A 6,000-nucleotide genomic window follows, 5' to 3' on the forward strand; every position below is an offset into this window, starting at 1 on the left:
ACAGGGAACTCCCCTAAGGGACAGCTAGTAACATAAATGTTTCAATATACTTCATAAAGTGCTGAATGAAATAAGCGATTGTTTAATGAAAATTGTACCATTAGTGGGCACATTTAGTAACCGATTTAAGCTTAAAATGATACTGGTTTAAAGAGAACCTGAACTGAAAATAAAATTTCAAAGTAACCATACACAGGTCATACTTAACTCCTATGTAGCCTACTCTTCAATCTTTTCTCCTCTCCTGCGTCCCATGTGTCCACTGTGATCAATGGAATTCTCCGTCCTCCATTTTAAAAATGGCCATAACCCCATAACAGCTTCCTGGTCAGCACACTGTTAAACTGTAATATTGCCCACTTGAGCCATAGGTAAACATGGACATTGCCTTTCACATTCAGTTGTAACGGACATCTGCTGATATATAACTGACAGCAACTGGTATTTTTCAGTTCTGGCAAAATATTGTCAGAACTAAAAGGGAGCACTGTAAGAAGAAAATGGTGAGCTTCTGAGAGGAACTGATGGTGAGGCTAGTATGTAATATTCATTTGCAGCTACGTCATGTGTTTAATTTAAATAATTTTACTCACTTCCGGTTCCCTTTAAGGGGCCTTTGAATCACTTAATGCAAATAGGACATTTTAAACCAATTGCTTTGCTTGGAGGGAGGATCAGAGTACACCCGCGGGTGCTGCCAAGAGGGCGTGCACATACACGTTAACGTGCACGTAAATATGTGCATGCACACATGCACGGTCGGTCGCTTTCCTTTGCCAATGGCCTGGAGTTAACTGATTAACAGTGTGACTTTTAGTAAACGACCTTTTTTCGATAAGATAATTCAGATCAAAAGAAAATCTTGATCAACAACATTAAATAATCTAAGTTACCATAGTCTCTAAATCAGTTACAAGCATAGATATGAAAAAATCCCCATCCCAATCAACAATAAATGATAGAATTGTTCAGGATTGTTCAGGATCATTTGGATCTACCCACTTCTCTGTTTATATAAAAAAAAATGACCTGAATAATCTGATCAACAATACGATCGTTCACAAAATATTGTACCTTTAATTGGCACCATTACACTATGACAGTTTGACAGAAATTGTGTAGCTGTAGTAGAGTGTCACTGACTGCCCCTTACACACTCCTGGGAGTTCTGGTTCCCCATGAGCTTGCTGGGCAATCTGTAACTCTGGGTGTTTCAAGTCTTAGTCATAGAGCCATATTAGTTCATGCCATGCACTGATGAAGACCAACCAGTCTGAAACAGTCTGTATGCATGTTGGATTAGTGTGGCTCAGTGAAATTAACTAGCTGACACATCAATGCATTCCAACGGTTCTGGAGGTTTATTTTGCTTTCAGGGACAGCAAAGGGACGATTTGCATATTCAGCAGTGATGCATTGCGGGAGACCTCATTGCTCACTGTAACCTGAATAATCGCAAATACCTTTTTTTTTTTGAGAAGGTAATATTCTGTTTTGCAAAATGTTTTTTCGTAAGAGGTCCTATATAGTCCCTTACACGCTCCTAGAAGTTCTGGTTTCCCATGAGCTTGCTGGGCAGTCTGTAACTCTGGCTTTTCAAGTCCTACCTTTTCAACACACTGTTTAGGGCTGGTTCACACGGGCGACTGCCGTGCATCCCGCAGCGTCTTGGTGAAGTGCCTTTCTGCAAGTGAGCAGAAAAGCTTTTGATGGCTTTCTGAGGCTTTCTGCAGCAACCAGCATTGTTCAGCCCTGCAGGAAGACACAGAGACGCGGCGGCAAGAAACCCTGGAAGCTGCATGCTACTTCCAGGGACAGCTGAAACTACAGGAACAATTGGGATTGGAAAGCGTCGTTCTCGCAAATGACAGTAAAAGTGCGGAACAAGGCTGCCATTCATTTGGGCAGCGCTTAAATGAAGAACACACAGCAGCCGGTGGAAAACGACCTGCAATCACCCGTGTGTACCAACTCTTACTGCTAAACCTGTGTTGTATACAGCTAAAACTAACTCTTTACATTGCTCACTGTCAGAAATGAGACTGTAGTGCTATTCTCCAGCATTTTTAGTCCTAACACTCCATCTCTGCGCATGAAAGAGATGGATGTATCTACCAACTAGCATATAGAAGAATATGTATAATAAAAAAGTAAGAAAAAAAGAAAAACTCAAAGCTACAAATGTGATTTCTTTGTACTGTGAGATTCTATCATGGCTGCCTATACAGAAAGCATCATTACACAGATTAGATGGCAGGATGGGAGTTACTGTCTGAGACTTTAATGGGCAACACAAGCTTTGGAACTCCAGCTGTTGCTGTACATCAATTTCCAACATTACCAGCCAGCCAGAGGCCATAATATGAATTTAATCTTTTCTATATTAGATTACAAGCTTACTTCATTGCATTGTACGTACAGTTCGCAATTGTAAGAGCTTTTCACAATATTTTAGATTTTTATCTTCACTATTGTGATTCCAACAGTTTACCATATATATTGGTTTTATAGTCTTCTTCCAAACGGAACTCCGTATTTTGTGCGGACAGTAACTGCCTGTGTATAGTTATACAGTGAGAATATTGATCATTCAGAATATACATGGTTAAAGTTTTACAAAAGTTTAAGTTATACAAAGCCATTCACAGACCTGTACAACTGTTTACCATCTATGTTAGCACAGCACAGGGGTGTAGCAATAGCCATAGCAGCTGCAGAGGGGGCCCAGGTGATACTTGATGTATTGACCTTCTTGTGTTCCTCCACCCGCTCAGTGCCTATGGACTATATGCAGTGTGGACTGCACAAGAATGTAAACTGCCAGTTAACTCATATGCATAGGGTATGGGCAGGTGCCATAGCTAAGGAGAGCGTACAACTGAGGACCCCATGAAAGTTTTGCTGTGGGGCCCTATAATCTCTAGCTACCCCATTGACATGGAACATTCACCTATGAAGGTGTTCACAGCTGTCAGCCATTTAGGTATTGGCCAGCAGAGAAACACACTGTAAAGTAGCTATAGTCACCATCACAATTATGGACTTAAATTATTTAGCACTAGACTGAGAGTTATCGTTAATTTTCCAGCTAGATGAATATGAAAAGTTACTGCAATGTTTAAGGTCAGACAGAATGTTAGTGTAAAGCCTCATACACAAGCTAGGCTCAACTGGGCTGAGTTGTCTAGCACAGCTATATTGATCCAGTATGAATCTACATACAGGAATTTCATGCTTGGCCATTTGCCTGGCTACGCTCAAAACCTTAAATATGTCCTTTCTGAACACCAATGTGGACAAGGCCTTATGGATTCAGGCTTTGTATAAAGTCAAAGGGGTTCCCTTATAAAATATCTCAGTGCCTAGAGATTAGCATTCAAAACACATTAAAATGCAGCAGGTATGCTAAGATTAAAGACCATAAAGAAACATATTTATTTAAAACAGTTTATAAATGTATAAGATGCAGCGTGGGCATTAGTCTAGTTGTTTGCACATATTCTGCAGGGCTGGAAAGAATTTTTAGCTGACAATGTCATCTCATTTGTCAATGACTACTGACTCCATGAATATTTTCCATACTGTTCTGCTTTAACTACTCAGAACGCAATTCATCATCAAACTGGCACTGCATCCAAATTAGTTGAACGTCCTGTGTAATGTGTACCCATGTGCATGAGAAAAATACTGATCATTCTACATTGAAAATAGATTTTCACTTAAGGGAGATCTGAATGAGGAAAGATACTGAAAGATGCCATACCTAAACTTTTTTTTTTAAAATTGCTACTTAGTGCCATATGTTGGAAAGGTTGGAAAATGCAAGAATCTGGACTTGGACTTTATTTCCAACTACTCACAATTCCCTAGGGAGCATCCTGTTTCCCATCAAGTCCGCTCCAGTGGGGGTGTGCTCTGATGGATGCGTCATCACGGGAGCTCTTACTATAGGTCGGCAGTGCGCTGTTCTGACACCTGTTGTGCCTCCCCGCCCTGCCTCCTGGCAAGTTCAGCAACTTGTGCGCATGCTGTATACGCATGTTATAGTTCCCCATCAGGTCCGCTTGAGCGAGACAGTAGGGGATAGGTCGCCACAGGCGACACCCACAGCGTGATTGGACAATTCCAATGGTGTGTTATATATAAAGAGGTGAATGTATGAGATTTGTTAGACACTGACAGGAACTTGAGAAAGGAGGATCACCCTCCGAAACGTCGTTTTGAATGTCAAGATGTCTTGTCAATAAATTTTAAAGAGCAAGTTATACTGGATGGTGCCAGTCTTCATCTTTCCTTTGACAAATAGGGCCCAGAAGTGCTGCTGGACCTTTTGACCTGGCACATCAATTTGCAAACGTTGGGGAGTGCTGTCTGCTACAAAGTTACCCACAATTCCCCAGGCTTTTCAAACGAATGAACTAATTTTCTAGTTCACTACAACAGATCTAAAAAGACACTTCTGTGACCGATAGACATGTGGACTGAGATCTGTACTCTGCTAACAGATAAAATACCCTCATCATTCTGGTCTGACTAAAAACAAAACAATACTTGGTGACAATGGTGATCACTGTAGAAAATAAGTATTACAGCAAACATGGAGTGGATACATTTCTAAATGTAAAGTATAGAGTGGTTAAAGTTTAATTCTAGCCTAGGTCAATGTAGACTACAGAGGCAGTTGCTAATAGTTAGCAAAACATATCCTGTCATTCTAGTCATCCCTGCACAGGGTTTTCTGCTATATTAAGCTATATATACATAAATTAGCAATTTTATTAAGTTATACACAGTAAAGTTTAATAGAGATAATGAATTTGATTTACTTATCCATCTCATTGTGAAAAAATCTAAAACCTGTACCTTGTCAGATCAGCTGTACAGTGCTTTGATACCATTTAAGTTTAAATATCTTTGTCATTTTTTAGTTTAGCTTACAATTTCTTTTTCTTTTCTTTTTTCAGGACAAAAATGGCTTGCTCTTGGTGTTATTTAATTATATTGCCTCTGGAATGTTCCTGCTGTTATGCATAAAAATGTATGCTAGAAATGTTTTGGTTAAATGTTTTTCTGGAACTTTTAACCAAAAAATGTACATATTTTTAATCACAACATATAAACCTTGAAAATATATTCTTCTATACAGTATGTTTTATGTGCAGTGATGTCAAATATATCTAAGATTGGTTTGGTTACTTTTAACCTCCTTAGCGGTAATTCCGAGTCAGGCTCGGGATGGAAATCCACAGCTCAGAGCGGTAATCCCGTGCCTGGGTGAGTTATATGCAGGAGCTGCTGCAGATCTCTCTGCGGTATGTCTTTTTTTCTTGTTTTTAGGGTCTACCAGCTTGTGAAAAAATTACACAGCTTTTAGACCCAAATCCGGCAATAATCATAACGCCAGGGAGGTTTTAAGTAAACTGACACCCCATGTTTTTTGTGGGATACCTTGCTGGAACCAGGAAAATGTATACAATCTGGCCTTTTAGAGTATGCAAGTACTGGATTTTTATTTATTTTGTTTATGAAATTTGATGGAATGTATCACAAAAAAAAATAAATGTAATTTTTCCTCAGATATGTCAGTTTTTCTATTATTTCTCAGCATGTAATATAGTACAAGCTCACTCCAAATTACATTTGTTTATTTCTTCTTAATAAAGTAATTTCCAGATGTGTGGCTAGTTTGTTTGTAGGATATAATTTCGGGAACAGGAAAAAGTACATGCCATTTGGCCGTCAGAGAATCCCAGTAAAAAAAAAAAAAAAAAAAAAAGACTATGTTATTATTTCGTTTTTTAGCACTGAAGCACTTTGGAGGATACCTAGTCAGGTCACTGACTGTCTTCAAAGGAGCTCAGAATCTAATCGCTAATAGTAATTTCAGGATAACATATTCCCTGAAGGTCTGTATCCAACGAGCAGGGTGGGCATCAAGGGGTACCTGCAGTACTCCTGTTCTGGACCCAGGGAAGGCAGCCTTCTAAAGAGAACCTAAAG

At 39.4% G+C, this 6,000-nt stretch overlaps 1 long non-coding RNA gene across 1 annotated transcript in view; it reads left to right on the forward strand.

Moving 5' to 3' along the window:
- Nucleotides 1–5,530, forward strand: part of LOC137570799 (uncharacterized) — a 138,899-nt gene extending 133,369 nt beyond the window's left edge. The window contains exon 4 of the long non-coding RNA XR_011031187.1: nucleotides 4,965–5,530. This is a non-coding gene — a long non-coding RNA (uncharacterized lncRNA). The remainder of the gene's footprint in view (nucleotides 1–4,964) is intronic.
- Nucleotides 5,531–6,000: the final 470 nt, after the last annotated feature.

The sequence above is a fragment of the Hyperolius riggenbachi genome, chromosome 4, assembly GCF_040937935.1.
Source record: "Hyperolius riggenbachi isolate aHypRig1 chromosome 4, aHypRig1.pri, whole genome shotgun sequence".
Lineage (NCBI taxonomy): Eukaryota > Metazoa > Chordata > Amphibia > Anura > Hyperoliidae > Hyperolius > Hyperolius riggenbachi.